We start from the raw sequence: 14913 nt of genomic DNA on the forward strand, positions 1-14913 counted from the left end.
GAACCATGAGTCCTGTTGTTTTCTTCTCCAGATTGTTTATTCCCCCTATCTTTTCTAGATAGACCTGCAGAGTTAATAATATGCACAAAAAACAAGACAGAGCAAAACAAACCAACAAAAAAACCAACGACAAAAAAGGAAAAGCCTATAAATAGTTCAAGGTCTGTTTGTTGACCTTTAGGAGTATTTTCCTGTCGAGTCTGATGGGGTGTCATGCCCTGGCCCCACTGCTATTTTTTGGTATTCTCTGGGTACTTCGTTGTTCTGCTCCCCATGCTGTTCTCTTGCACACCCTTAGTGTTTCACCTCAGTGTGCTGGGGTTCTATCAGGCGCAATTCCCGCACTGTGTCTCCAGTGTTGTCCCCCATAGCGCTATGGGTCAGTGAGATGTGTTGTGCCTCGTAGTGGGGCCAGCCCTATGGTCTTCCCTGTGCTTTGGCTGCTCTGAGTGGGAATATCGTCCTCAGGGCTTGGTGGACCTCTCTCGTCCTCCCCCTTCATTGGCTCCCGTGTGCTCTGATCAGACATGTCCCTCTCCCTGAGCTGCAGCTTCAGTGCTGTCCTCTGAAGTGAATTCTTCTGCTGGGAGGGGGGACTGTCCACATAGTTGGGACTGGGGCAGGCCCAGGGTGTTTCTTTAGCAAGAAACTGTAACTATACCCCTGACTCTATGCCAGAATCCCCAAGGCCTAAGGGAATGGATTGTCCCTTATCTCCGTGTCCCAAAACTGGGTAGTTGAGACAGCCCACTATTATTGTACTTATGTAACCCACCCAACATGCATGAGAACAGACTCGGAGGAAGCACTTGCTAGAATGGTCTTGGAACAGCAATCTGGACTGGCACAGCAATTGGACCTGATGTCCCTTCCAAAGGTGGAAAAGTTTAAGTGAAAATAATGACAAGTGAAAGGAAGGAGAAAAATAGCTGAAGGTAAAGGTAAAAGAAAGGATAAATAAGTTATACAGCAGGGAAAATCCAACATTATGCTGATACCTCAAGAGGCTCAGTACAAAGCAATTATCTTAGATAAATTTTATCAGGACAAAACAAACATCTCAAGAACTTGATCAGATCAGATGGACACCTATAGCAGACTTGATATGGGGATTGTATCAACTGGGCAACCTTAACCTTAGCACTGTATCCTACAGAAGGACTAATTGGTAATGACTGTTCAGCCAGTAAAATGATTGGGAAGAAGTTAATAATTAAAGTATGAAAGGGATAATAGCTAGAAGCAAGGGGTGGTCTGCAGTGCACTCAATGACTGCATATGACCCTTCTAGCCACAATCTTCTATTTTGTAATGCTTGGTAAATCCTGGCCTTCATACCTGTGATTAAAATCCTATTTTGGAGTGAGTTATATTGTGCTAATAAAGTAGGATTGACTGCCTGCCTTACTAGAGAATATGACTCATGTTACTGCCCTTAGTTTCTTTGGAGATAAGCCAACATCTTTGATATTTGTGTTAAAACAAAAAATACCGGTTTAAAAAACAAACCAGTTTTATGCTGTTCCCTTAGTAGGAAAACCACCAGTTTCCTGCGTAATTAAGAAAAGCTGGACTCACTCTCTCACTCACTCACTCTCTCTCTCTCACCCTCACTCTCACACTCACTCACTCACTCTCACTCTCTCACTCTTTCATTCTCAATAACAAAATAAAAAAAGAAAGAAAAGCAGGAGGCTGGGGCCACAGAACTAGCTGAGACTAGACCTAGCCTAACCAGCACAGAAATTGTTCATTGATGTACCTAACCTTTTGATGTCAGAAGGCAAAAAACATACGTCCATTATAGCACAACACAAACAAGATGACATCTTTGTGGATTTTCCTTCCGGACTGAGCATACACAGATGATTAATGCTGACTCACCCAGTAAGGGCCACCTTCCGATACCAGTTACTGCACTAAAAGAAGCTGGCTTGGGTTCATAAAGTTGCTTTGGTGACCTAAGTTCTGGTTCACTCCTTGCTTTGGGTAAGCAAACAAGAGCTGCTTTCATTTTTGGATATTTTGCATCTCTGTAGTTGCACTGAGACCTGGTGGCATAGTGGATTATGCGCTGGGCTGTCCTATAAGGTCACTATGAGTTAGAATCTGACCTTGAGTTTGGTAGTTGTGCCAAGCCTCGTGACACCCTCAGGTGAGCACTGGACTGCTCGCTGCAGGGTCCATAGCTCAGACCCAGCAGCTGCTCATGGAGAGAAAGAGTCTGCTTCTGAAAAGAGGGACAAAGCCTTAGAAACCCCACATAGTTTCACAGTAAGTCAGAATCGACCTGCTAGCAGTGGGGTTCATTCTGTTTGTTTGGATTACTCGTGCTGGGCAACTTTGTTAAATTCACTCTCTTGCTCTGGATCCTGAGTCTGGTTTGCCTGAGTCTGACTTCCCGTTCTGGAGACGTGAGACCTGATCCACCAGCTTCTGAAGCCTTCAGAGTCAATAGCCAAGTTTGGTGTGATTGAGGAGAATCCTCCAGAAGGATGTCTGAACTACAGACTTAGGCCTTGCCAGTCTCTATAACCACGTAAGCCATGTCCCTAACAGTTCACGAATGCTGTGAGATGTTGCAGCTAAGTGCGGAACCCTGGAGTGTGAGGGGCAGTGCTGGGGGCAAAAGTGGTGGTTGCTATTAGAGTTGAGGTGATTAAGGATTTTGAGATCGAGAGATTATCATGGGTTAGTCAGGTAGACCAGAAATGAATCACATGTATGCTTCTAAGAGTGAAAAAGAGGAGATCTGAACACACTCACAAGAAAAGGAGAAGACCACATGGCTACAGAGACTGGAGTGATGTGACCACAAGCCAAAGATCATCAGTAGCCACCAGAACATGGAGGAGCAAGATTGTCCCTCTGAGCTTCTGAAGGGAGTATGGACCTCGGATTTGGGCCCAGTGGTACTGATTTCAGACCTCTGACCTCTAAAATTGTGAGGACAAACATTACTTTAACCCACCAGGTTTGCAATCATTTGTTTCAGTAGTCATAGGAAAATAATACAACCCACACAGTTACCATGACCACGACTACTAAAAACAGCTTTAACAATCTGCAATGATTTTTATCCTTAGGACATAATCCACTATGAATGCACAAATACTGAATTTTAAACACACTTAAGATAACCCTGGCATATTTATGCTGCCAATTAGATATATATTTGTTTCATTTTACTTTTGATTTTTAAGGATACTTTCAAATTTTAATTACATTTTATTTGATATAATGTAAAACTTCTTGGCTCCAAAGTCAAATCTATAAAAAAAAAAAAAAGATATATTCACAAATGTGTTAGCATTTCTATCCCTGCCATTTATTTCCTCCTTATATGCAACCATTATTTTGATAGTCTATCTAAGGATCACATTTTTAATGTATAAACTAATAAAAATCACTGCCATCAAGTCAGTATGAACTTATAGGGACCATACAAGACAGGGTATGACGCCACCAGTGAGATTTGGAGACTCTCTTTATGGGAGTGGAAAGGCCCCATCGTTCTCCCAAGCAGCAGCTGGTGGTTTTGAACTGCTGACCTTGCAGTTAGCAGCCTAACGCTTAACCACTACACCACCAGGGCTCCTTACATAAGGACATTTATATTTGTATCTCCGCTTTTTTCTTAGAATAACGTAGTCAACTGCACACACACAAGTATAATGCACCTTGCTTTTACCTCTCATTATTTTGACGATCAGCTATAGCACTAGTTTGCATTCCTTTCTACAACTGCATAGTACTTCATGTGGATGACCCATGATTATTTAATAGCAGAAATAAGCTGTTTCCACACTTTTAAAAAAGGTATTACAAATAGTGCTGTCATGAACAGCCTCCTGCAGTTTACTGTAGTTCACTCTTCTGTCACGAGACTAAACCGGTGAGAGGCAGAACTCAACAGGACTCTCCTGTTGCTCCAGGCCCCACAAGGCTCCCAACTCTTTTCTGCTGCTCATTTTAATGGAAAATGGGCGTTTTCCTTCTCTGACAGTTCCGGGTTCTCACTTTCACAGGTTATATTGTATTATCTTTGGGATACATTCCTAAGAATAGCACTGATAAGAAAAAAGGTAAAAAACAAATGCAGAGACACAGCCCGGAGACGCTTCTGGAAGATCCATCACGATGGCCACCCAAGGAGAACCCCAAGTCCAGTTCAAACTCGTACTGGTGGGGGTGATGGTGGTACTGGAAAAACGACATTTGTGAAACGTTACCTGACTGGTGAATTTGAGAAGAAGTATGTAGCTACCTTAGGTGTTGAGGTCCAGCCCCTTGTGTTCCATACTAACAGAGGACCTATTAAATTCAACGGGTGGGATACAGCTGGTCAAGAAAAATTTGGAGGACTGAGAGATGGCTATTATATTCAAGCCCAGTGTGCCATTATAATGTTTGACGTAACCTCAAGGGTTACTTACAAGAATGTGCCTAACTGGCATAGGGATCTGGTTCGAGTATGTGAAAACATACCCATCATGCTGTGTGGCAACAAAGTGGATATTAAGGACAGGAAAGTTAAGGCAAAATCCATTGTCTTCCACCGAAAGAAAACCTTCAGTACTATGACATTTCTGCCAAAAGTAACTACAACTTTGAAAAGCCCTTCCTTTGGCTTGCTAGAAAACTCATTGACGATCCTAACTTAGAGTTTGTTGCCATGCCTGCTCCTGACCCACCAGAGGTGGTTATGGACCCGGCTGTGGCAGCCCAGTATGAGCATGATTTAGAGGATGCCCAGACAACCGCTCTCCAGGATGAAGATGATGACCCGTGAGAGAACAAAGCTGGAGCCCAGCGTCAGAGTCTAGTTTTATAGGCAACTGTCCTGTGATGTCAGTGGTGCAGTGTTTGCCACACTTATTACATAGTTCAGCAGAATGTGCTCATCTTTGGGATGCTGAAGGAGATGAATGGGCTTCGGAGTGAGCGTGGCAATTAAAAACCTCTCTTTTTTTTTTTTTTCCCCCAAATATCTGTTTGCGAACGCATTTTTCTTTCTTGAAATTCAAATACAAGACTGCTACAGTCACATCACAATATTCAGTGTGACGTTCTGTTTGGTAACTGTCATTCCCATGCCTTTTTGTTAGAATAAAGTTGTATTTCAAATATCTAAGAAAAAAATGTAATTTTACAAGATATAGCCAAATTCCTCTCCAAAGTGTCAATTTGCACTTTCACCAAGAATTTTCAATCTACCATCCTAAACTTCCAACTTTTTGAATGCTGACAAGTTATTAGGCTATTTAGCCTTACTTTATTCATCTATAAAATAGGATGCCAAAGGACTTACTTCATGAGATTGTTGTAAGGATTAAGTGAAAAAAATGTATGTAAAGCAATTAGCACATTGACTGGAACAAATTCAGCTCTCAATAAATGGTAACTGCTATGATAATGGGGGACTGTGATAGATAATGCAAGAATATTAAAGATCTCATAGAATTTAGCTTTATAAATTATAACATGTTTAGTAGACTTCCTTTCCCAATTTACTGGACAGACACAGATTTAAAATAAGTATTGCTTTCACCATTAAAAAAAGATCAAGCTTACTGGCCAGAAATGAACACAGCCTCCTGGCTGTTTTCAGCCAAACAACACACAAGTCTAGAAGGGGAACAATAAAGTACGTACACCTTAGAAAAAACATGCATATGAAATTTTAAAAGGCAGCATTTACCCAAGGGAAAAGTTCAGAAGAGCTAGGGAAGAAAGAGGAACGGAAACAGGAAACAGGAGGAAGGGGGATAAGCGGTGCTGGGTTGTGGGAATTACAATCAATGCCATGACACCAAATGTGTATGAATTATTCAATGGGAATCTTATCTGCTCTGTAACCCTTGGCCCCATTCACAACAAAAAGTTTAATAATAAACGTGCTTTCACTAATTGATAGCAAAAGAAACTGGGAGGTAAAGACAATCTAGGCTGAAAGAAATTCTCACGCATAGATTACTCTGTGATAATACATGGTGACTGCCAGTTGACAGTATTCCAATCAACAGAACTAACATGAAAAATATGTTTTGGGAACTGCAGTCTGCACCAAAGAGCTCTGACAATTATTTTCTTTGAAAGGCGCTCATTTACATTTGGAAATGCAAGTAATTAACTGGACATTCGGTGCTGTGATGCACTCAGCTGCTAAGTGAAAAGCTGGCCTTTTGAATCCACTCAGAGGTACCTCGGAAGGAAGCCCCGACAATCTGCTCCAAAAGGCCACTGCTGTTGGATACAGCTAGGAGCGCAGTTCTAGTCAATATTGCTAGAGTCAGAACCAACTGAGAAGTAACTGGCTTTGGGGGTGGGGTGGGTGTTTTTATGATATTAAGAAATTATTCAGTTAGCTGCAAAAATGGTTTACACCCTTGCTACCAGTTCAAACCCACCCAGTGGCTCCATGAGAGAAAGACCAAGCAATCTGCTTTTGTAAAGATTACAACCAAGGAAAGCCTACGGGGCAGTTCTCCTATGTCACATGGGGTTGCTATGAGTCAGAATCAACTACATGGCACACAACAATAATCCTAATCTTTCAATGATATACATTGAGTATGTACAGATAGAATGATATCAGGGAATCCTTCAAAATAATACAGTAGGGTTGTAAAGGACTGTGCAAGAAACAAGATCAGTTGAGAACTGATAACAACCTGAAAGAATTGAAGAAAATATTCAACCCCTGAGTTGCTATACTGAAGGATTCAAGTATCAAAAGAAGATGAAAAAAATAAAGAGACCACTACATTGGTCAAAAAAGAATTGGCTAAAACGCTTACTCATTTCAAGAGGCAGCATACGGTCAAGAACAGACAGTACTGAAGGAAGAAGTCTAAGCTACACTAAAACAAGTATCCAGGAATTACAGGAATACAAATTGAAATATTTCAACATACTGATGAGGCACGGGAAGACTTCTCTAGTCTATGCTAAGAAATTTGGAGAAGCACCACCCGACTGGAAGAAACACACATTTGTGCGCATTCCAGAGAACGGTGACCCAAAGAATGTGAAAATTATTAAACAATAACATTAATATCACAGGCAAGTAAGATTTTCATAAAGATAATTAAAAAGTGGATACAGCAGTACATCAACACAGGGAGCTGTCAGAAATTCAAGCCAGATTCAGAAGAGGATGTGGAACATAGAGAAGCAGAGCCCAGTCTCTGGAGAGGGCCATTGAGAAAGAGGAAGACCCTGAACAAGATGGACTGACACAGTGGCTGCACTCAAGCCACTACAATTGTGAGGATGGCTCAAGACCAGGCAGGGTTTCCTGATATTGTACATGTGGTCTCTGAGTCTGAACCGTCTCCAGGGCACCTAATAATCACAATAGAGCACGGTACTGAGAGTTGAGAGTAAAAGAACTGATCAAAGCTTAACTTAGGTTTAAAAAGTTATCAGGTAAATTGGCAGGGCAGTAGAACGATGTGATTTGCCAGATAAAAAATGAAATATATTTGTGAGATGGATGATCATTAAAACAGATGAGAGATGGGGCAGGTTAGGATACAAGCCATTTAGGAGGTTGTCAGTACTGGTATGGAATTAAATACACATCCATCTCTATCAGGCGACCCTTAATATTTCAAATCCATCAATAGCACCACTCTTTGAATTACCCATTATTCCAGTGTAGTAAGTAACAAAATAGCTTTCTATTCTTCCTTTGAAATGACTCGCCTATCCTTGTCTCCTAACTATAACCTGAGATCAAGTTTTTATCACCCGATCCTTACCTTACTAAAAGTACTTCTCCATTTATGCCCTTGTTTATATCTCTTACCCTTCTAATATTCCTGGACACAACCACCATTAGGTAAATTTTCCTAAAATGTTGTTCTTACAGTACACTATTCTTCAGATAAAAACTTTAATGATCACTACTGGAGTATCACTGCAAATTCACTGGCTCACCAAGTCCTATATGAAATCTCTACCTCATGGAATCTCTACCACATGAACCCCCAACACTCCCTTGATTAAGGCAGTGCTATCATGAATCTGATTTGGGCTCACTCAAACCTTCTCTCTCCATCTTTGAGTACACACCAGCTAAAACAGCTTTTCAACCTTGAACCTGTACGTGAATCACCTGGCAATCTTTGAAAATGCATGCTCTCATTCAGTAGCTGTGGGCTGGACTCTGAGATTCTTCATTTCTAACAAGGTGATGCTGACATTTCAGTTCTACTACACTTTGGTACCAGAATAGTCTGCCATTACGACTTTACAATCTAACTTTCTCCCCAAGACAGCTACAAATAATTTTTTATAGCAAGACTTCAAACAAATCCAATTCAATTCTTATGAGATCCCATATGTAACCAGCACTGTGTAGGTGTTGAAAGAATGGAGTGGGGGGAGATCTTGCCTCATGAGTACACAACAAAACAACATACTGCCATCAAGTCAATGCTGACTCACAGTGACCACTTGTTTGTTTACGAGACTATAACTGTTTATGAGAGTGGAAAACCAAGTCTTTCTCCTTTAGAGTTGCTGGTGGTTTAGAACTGCCCACCATGCAGGTCACAGCTCAACATGCAACCAATGCACCACCAGGGTTCCTCTGGAGTAGACAGAATAGAAAAACTAGAAGATAAATTTAAGTTATGATAATATCTTTATGATGTAATGACTATTCAATTGATCACTTATGTAAATATATTCAATTTATCAAGTTAAATAATAGAATTCCACATTCCCCCCACCAACTCCTTAAGGTTCCTGTGTATACACAGAATATCTCTGAAAGACATGAGAAAATAATAATAATTTATAAATTATCAAGGGTTCATGGGGGAGGAGGGAGCGGTGAGGGAGGGGAAAAAATGAGGAGCTGATACCAAGAGCTCAAGTAGAAAGCAAATGTTTTGAGAATGATGATGGCAACAATGTACAAAAGTGCTTGACACAATGGATGTATGCATTGATTGTGATAAGAGTTGTACAAACCCGCAATAAAATGATTTAATTATTAAAAAAACAAAAGACTATCTCTGAAAGGAAAGATGCTAGAAATTAGTCAAACTGAGAATGGATGGGCACAAATTCATTCAAAGTTATTAAGTTAATCAGAAAGATTACAAATATTGATAAATTTGATTCAGTCAGTTCTAAAATAACCAATGGGAATCCAAAGGCCTGGATATTTAAAAATTGCAGACTAAATTGTTTTTCTTTTCTTCTTCTCCATGCCTGGTTGGTATGAAAAGGAAAGGACTGACAACATCTAAAAGTCAGGTGGACCAAGAGATCAGAATGTCAAAAGAACAAATATCTGAAAATCTTTTATAAGATCCATTAGTAATAATTAGGCAAGAAAAAAATTAGAGTATCAAAGTTCATAGGCAATTCAGTTTCTGGAGAATTATTCCTATAGCAAAGTCCTGTACCTATATTCTGTCACTACTATATTAAGTCTTACCTAGGAGACTATTAACAAGTTTCAAATATGGATGAAAGTACACCAAAAACAATATAAAAAGGTATTTAAGATTCAATTTTAAATGAATTTGGATAGAAAACTATTCTATTTCCAAGAATGCAGCTTATACAAATATTTGTACCAGTGTAAAATTATACATGCACAAAGCTATTCACTTGTAATATTCATTGTAATATAAAAGCTTTAAAGATAATCTAAATGTCCATTAATCAGGAACAGGCGAAACTGATTAGGAATAAAATGTTGTCGCTCTTAAAAATAAGGCAGCTCTTCGTATTCATCCATAAAACCAAATATTCCACAAATAATTATTATTTGACGCCCCCGTGTATGTAGAGACTATCTCTGAAATAATATTCAACGAGTAAAAACTGGTTGTCTCCTGGGAGAAGAGCGTTTTTCCATGTACTGTTAGCGTTTTTAGAATTGTGTACCTTGAGGACACCACTAAACCTGCAGGTTGGGGAGAGGGGCCGACCTGCCACATCCATAGAGAAGCAAACCAGCAGGGAAAAAGAGCAACTGGCACACCAAGCCCTGAGGATGGCATTCATCCCTGCACGGAGCTGCAAAGACACAGACAGGGCTGTAGGATGGACAACAGCTGGAGACACTATGGCCCCTCGCTGGAGCACACCACATCAGAGGACAATACTGGGGACACATGGCAGGGAGTGTGTCCAGTCTGACCACCTCCAGTGGAACAGACCAAGAAGTGAATATAACAGACCAACAATGGGAGGAAAGCAAAGCCACAAAATCCCTGAGGAGCCTCCAAAATAGACTTCAGGCTAGGAGGGGAAGTTTGCAGAACCCCCAGGACCCCTACCAGTGGAGGGAGGACCCCTACCTCCCCTACCACTGAGGAGGTAATCATAAAGGTCAGCAGATAGACCTCGAATTATGCTCTTTTGGGGTTTTTTTAATAGTTTTTTTTTTCTTTTTATTCAATGTTTTCTTTTCTTTTTGTTTTGTCTCTGTTATTGTTATTTTGCCTACTGATATAAGATAGGCATGGGAAGCAAGCCCGAGGAGAAAGCAACGGGACTGATGGTTCCAGAGGGACTTGGAGGGAGGAGGAAGCACGGGAAAGGAGCAGTGAGCAAGCAACACCATAGGCAGGAACAACTAAGGAATTAAAAGCAACAATGAGAACATAAAAATTCCAGTGGTTGGAGCAAAAGCAATCTAGTTGGGAGAAATTACTAAGAGGTAGAAGAAGGGTGAGAAGAAGGGTAAGTGTGTGGTGGGGCAGGAAGAAGGTAAAAGGAAACAGAGGAAAGATCTAGGAAGCAAAGCTATGGATAGAGATATAAACATAGGTGTGTACTTATGTAAATATATTAATTCATAAAAATAGAGGTATTGGCCTAGGTACATCTATTTATATGGCAATACATCGAGGAAGTGGACAGACTTTGGGCCTCTGCTCAAGCCCTGCCTCTATGCAAAAACACTTTATTCTAACAACCTGGTATTCTGTAATGGTCACCCTCACAACACGATCACTTGAGACAAAATGGTACATAAGCAAATGTGGTGGAGAAAGATGATGGTGCCCGGCTATCAAAAGATATAGCATCTGAGTCTTCTTAAAGGCTTGAAGTTAAACAAGCAGCCATTTAGTAGAGAAGCAACAAGCACACATGGAAGAAGCACACCAGCCTGTGTGATCATGAGGTGTTGATGGAATCAGGTATCAGGTACCAGAAGACCCAAAACAAACCAAAAAATATTGTTGAGAATGAGGGGGGTCCAGAGCAGAGACTCAAAACTGATCTGTAGATCATAGGATCACAAGGAAGGGATGAGTCAACCAGGTCGCAGTGTAGCACTGATGAAACACACATTATTCCTCTGGTTCTTTGAGGCTTCCTCATCCCCACTATCATGACCTCAGTCCTGCCTGCCTTTCAGTTCTGACTAGACTAGAGCGTGTACACTGGTTCAGATAAGAGCTCACAACACATGGAATCCAGATCAGATAAACCCCAGGTACAGAATTGGGAGTAGAGATACCAAGAGGGTAAGGAGAAGGTGGGGGGAGGAGAGGAAAGGGGAACCAATTGCAATGATCCACACATAACCCGCCCACCTCCCAACGTGGGTGAAGGGAGACAGTGGTCGGTTTAAGACATGAAAACAATAATAATTCATAAGATTATCAAGGGGTCATGAGGGTGGAAGCGGGGGAGGGAGGGAAAAAAGAGGAACTGCTACCAAGGACTCAAATAGAAAGTATATGTTTAGAAAATGATGATGGCAACATATGAACAAATATGCTCGAAACATGTTATAAGAGCCCCCAATAAAATTATTTTTTTAAAAAAGGTAGGTTTAGCCCCTCAGGGTTAGTGGTGAAAGTGGTGTTATCGGGAGGGTGGAGGGAAGGTGAGGGAGAAAGGGGGAACGGATGACAGGTCTACATATAACCTCCTCCCTGGGGGACGGACAGTGGAGAAGTGGGTGAGGGAGACATCGGATGGTGTAAGATATGATAATATAATAATAATTTATAAATTATCAAGGTCTCAGGGGGAGGAGGGAGCGGTGAGGGAGGGGAAAAATGAGGAGCTGATACCAAGGACTCAAGCAGAAAGCAGATGTTTTGAGAATGATGATGGCAACATATGTACAAATGTGCTGGACACAAATGATGTATGTACAGATTGTGAAAAGAGTTGTATGAGCCTCTAATAAAATGATTTTTTTTTAAAAGTACATTTTAAAAGTGCTTGGCAAGACGTTACACAAATGCCAAGATGACTCAACCTTTCCCATGAAGCAAGACTATACTGGTGACCAAATTTTCATTTTCTTCTTAACATTGTTTTTTTGGGGGAACCCCAAATTAAAACATATCCTATAAACACCTGCAAGGTAGCAAATCCCATGTGCTTTTCTAGCTGTAGTCTCTAACTTCCACGATAGGACCTTTTCCTGATGGGTCTGGACAAGAGAAGTTCCAGTGGGGTGTACTTGTTAACAGGATTCATTGTGACTACCAACCAGCTGGGTATAAAACAGGCCGTCTCAGGAGGCAGGGGTCAAATTCACTACCAACAAGAGCTAGGAGTGCAGCACATCCCCTGGACCTTGAGATCCCTGCCCAGTGAACCTCCTTAACCTGAGAGGCAACTTTGACATCAGAGGAATGACACAGGGGCATCAATAGCAGAATAGGAGCAAGCCAACAGAGCAAGTAAACACCTGAGTGCTTTCAGGCAGGAAGAAGCTGGCTTGGGAAGTGGGGTGCCCCTGGGAAGGCAGGTTGGCTGTCCCAGGGAGCTAGAGCTGAGTGCCTTCAGGTTGAGGCTTAAAGGGGTGTGTCATGCCCTTTGGACATTAATTAGCAGCCTTAAATGAACTTTGTAACAAGTCCTGACTCAAGAAGTGTATCCTGAGCATTTCTCAGCTGAATTGTAACCTGCTAACTTCCATAATAAACCCTATAATCACAAGCATTGTCTGAGTTTTGTGTTGCCATTGCAATGAATTCTAGAACCTAGCAATAAAAGTACTGTGGGAGGCAGAGCAACACCTTTTTATTAAGGCAAAGGCAAACAAAGACAACCATTCTACAATGAGGAAAACAGACCATCTGTGTTCACAGGCCAGAGATTTCAACGGAGTCCTCCAATTCACAGTCCTCCTTATACAGGATCAGTGGACAAAGAAACCCACCGCCTGATCAAAATTGGTGGCAGGTCAATTCTTCACTGTCCAAAGCAGGACTATGGACACAGGAGGAAAGGACCATGACTAGAACATGTACACAACTGCAGGTTTTACGTTTACAGGATTGGTTCTGAGGCTTTGACTACCTGGTAGTCAGGGATGACTCACTTCCAAGAGGCCTGGAGTTTTAGCCATCAGAAATCCAACTTTTAGACCACATGGGGCTACTTTTGACAAATCATTAAGGACAAGCCCAGACAAGTTCCCCATTCTCCCTGCAAATCTGAGCACAAAACTGCCCCTCCTTGGGTTTGCCTGGAGTTTTCACCTAATTTCAAACACACTCTGAGGGTATAACTGCCACATTTGTGGTTAATGGTCAGAGAGAATGCAAACGCATTCTGAACTCTAATGAGTGGGAAGGCTTCAAAAAATTCATGGGAAAATTCCATTATCTTTCCATTGCATTTTTCCATGCACTTTTAAAAGATCCCTCAGACAAGCCTGTGTCAGCAACTATTTTTCAAAGACTAGAAACTCATTTTTGGTTCTCCCAACCATCTCCACCCAGTGACTCAGCGACTAAAAGGGGTGGGTCTCACTATGGAAGGCTCATGGATGGCATGAAGCCCAGGAGCACAAGAAGTCCCTAACACATTTCTGAGGGGGAAAAAATGCAATACGGGAAGGGTAAACTGAAGTAGGCCAACAGCACATATTACAATTTTCCAAAATCGGCCTCAGCATTCCGAAGGACCATTTAAATCAGTCAGCTAGAGCTCTTGACTAAATACCCCGGAAGCAGGTGTACTCTGCATAGACGAGGGAAGGCAGCCACTAGTGAACGAGGTAGGAGTGAGTGGCAGCTTAAGTTAGCCTGGCCAAAATGGCCCTCTCTAGTACCTGAAATTCTTTCCTTGCTTGAAAGGAAACGCATTACACTCATGAATTAGAACAGATCAGATTAGCTCCTTATCAACTGGAAAATGCAAGGGAGTTTAACTGCAGTCAGAAGATAGCACTCTGACGACTTCTTTTCATTTCTATCATTTAGTGGTGGTCATCGGCCATGGCCAGACACCAGCACCCATGTGCTATTTTAGGGAACGGATACGGTGAATGCAATCTCTAAGTATAAACCAAACCCACTGGGGTCGGATGGATGTCGACTCAGAAATTGACCCCGTGTACAATTTTAGGTTTAATTATTCTGTCCTAGGGTGAACTATGCGCAATAAATATTTCCCAAGTGTTCCTAAATTTGCTGTGTCACGAGAAAATCTATTCCCCAGCCAGACGTGGCTCCACGGTGCTCGCTGGTGAACCAATTCCGCCTGGCAGGAGGTCCCTTCAGCAAGGCCACCTGTGGTCTCAGCCCTCTACCTGTGGTCACCTGGCAGAGGGTGGGGCGTCCCGGCGCTTCCCGAAAGGCCGAGGGGCAGAAAGGACAAACAAGACTTCCCTGTAGTCCCAGCGCGCCTCACCTGACTCCCCGCCCCCATCTCGCTCCCACTCGCTCCCAAGTCCGGTGGAGGCACGCAGTGCCCGCCACCCAGGGGCCCGCACGGCCCTCCGCTCTGCCCTTGACATTCCCAAGTCCACGAGGCCAGGCACCAGGGCGAGCCGGGGGCAGACGTGACTCAGGGGGCCCCCGGGTGCGAAAGGCAGGGGGCGCCGGGTCCTCACCTGACTCCTAGGCAGCCGCGCCACAGCCCGACCGGTCTCCCGCAAGATGGAGCCCGGGGCGGGAAGGGGCG

General features: G+C 42.4%; 1 protein-coding gene and 1 pseudogene across 2 annotated transcripts in view; one reads left to right on the forward strand and one right to left on the reverse strand.

The window, feature by feature from the left end:
- The window catches only part of ANXA7 (annexin A7), a 46611-nt gene extending 31720 nt beyond the window's left edge, over positions 1–14891 (reverse strand). For both annotated transcript variants that reach the window (XM_045291368.1, XM_045291367.1), the window contains exon 1: positions 14843–14891. The gene's annotated coding sequence lies outside the window, so the exon portion shown is untranslated. The remainder of the gene's footprint in view (positions 1–14842) is intronic.
- LOC101643058 lies at positions 4135–4792 on the forward strand (annotated as a pseudogene).
- Positions 14892–14913: the final 22 nt, after the last annotated feature.

Source organism: Echinops telfairi, unplaced genomic scaffold (assembly GCF_000313985.2).
Source record: "Echinops telfairi isolate 266 unplaced genomic scaffold, ASM31398v2 ScPeMD7_70;HRSCAF=299, whole genome shotgun sequence".
NCBI classification, from domain to species: domain Eukaryota; kingdom Metazoa; phylum Chordata; class Mammalia; order Afrosoricida; family Tenrecidae; genus Echinops; species Echinops telfairi.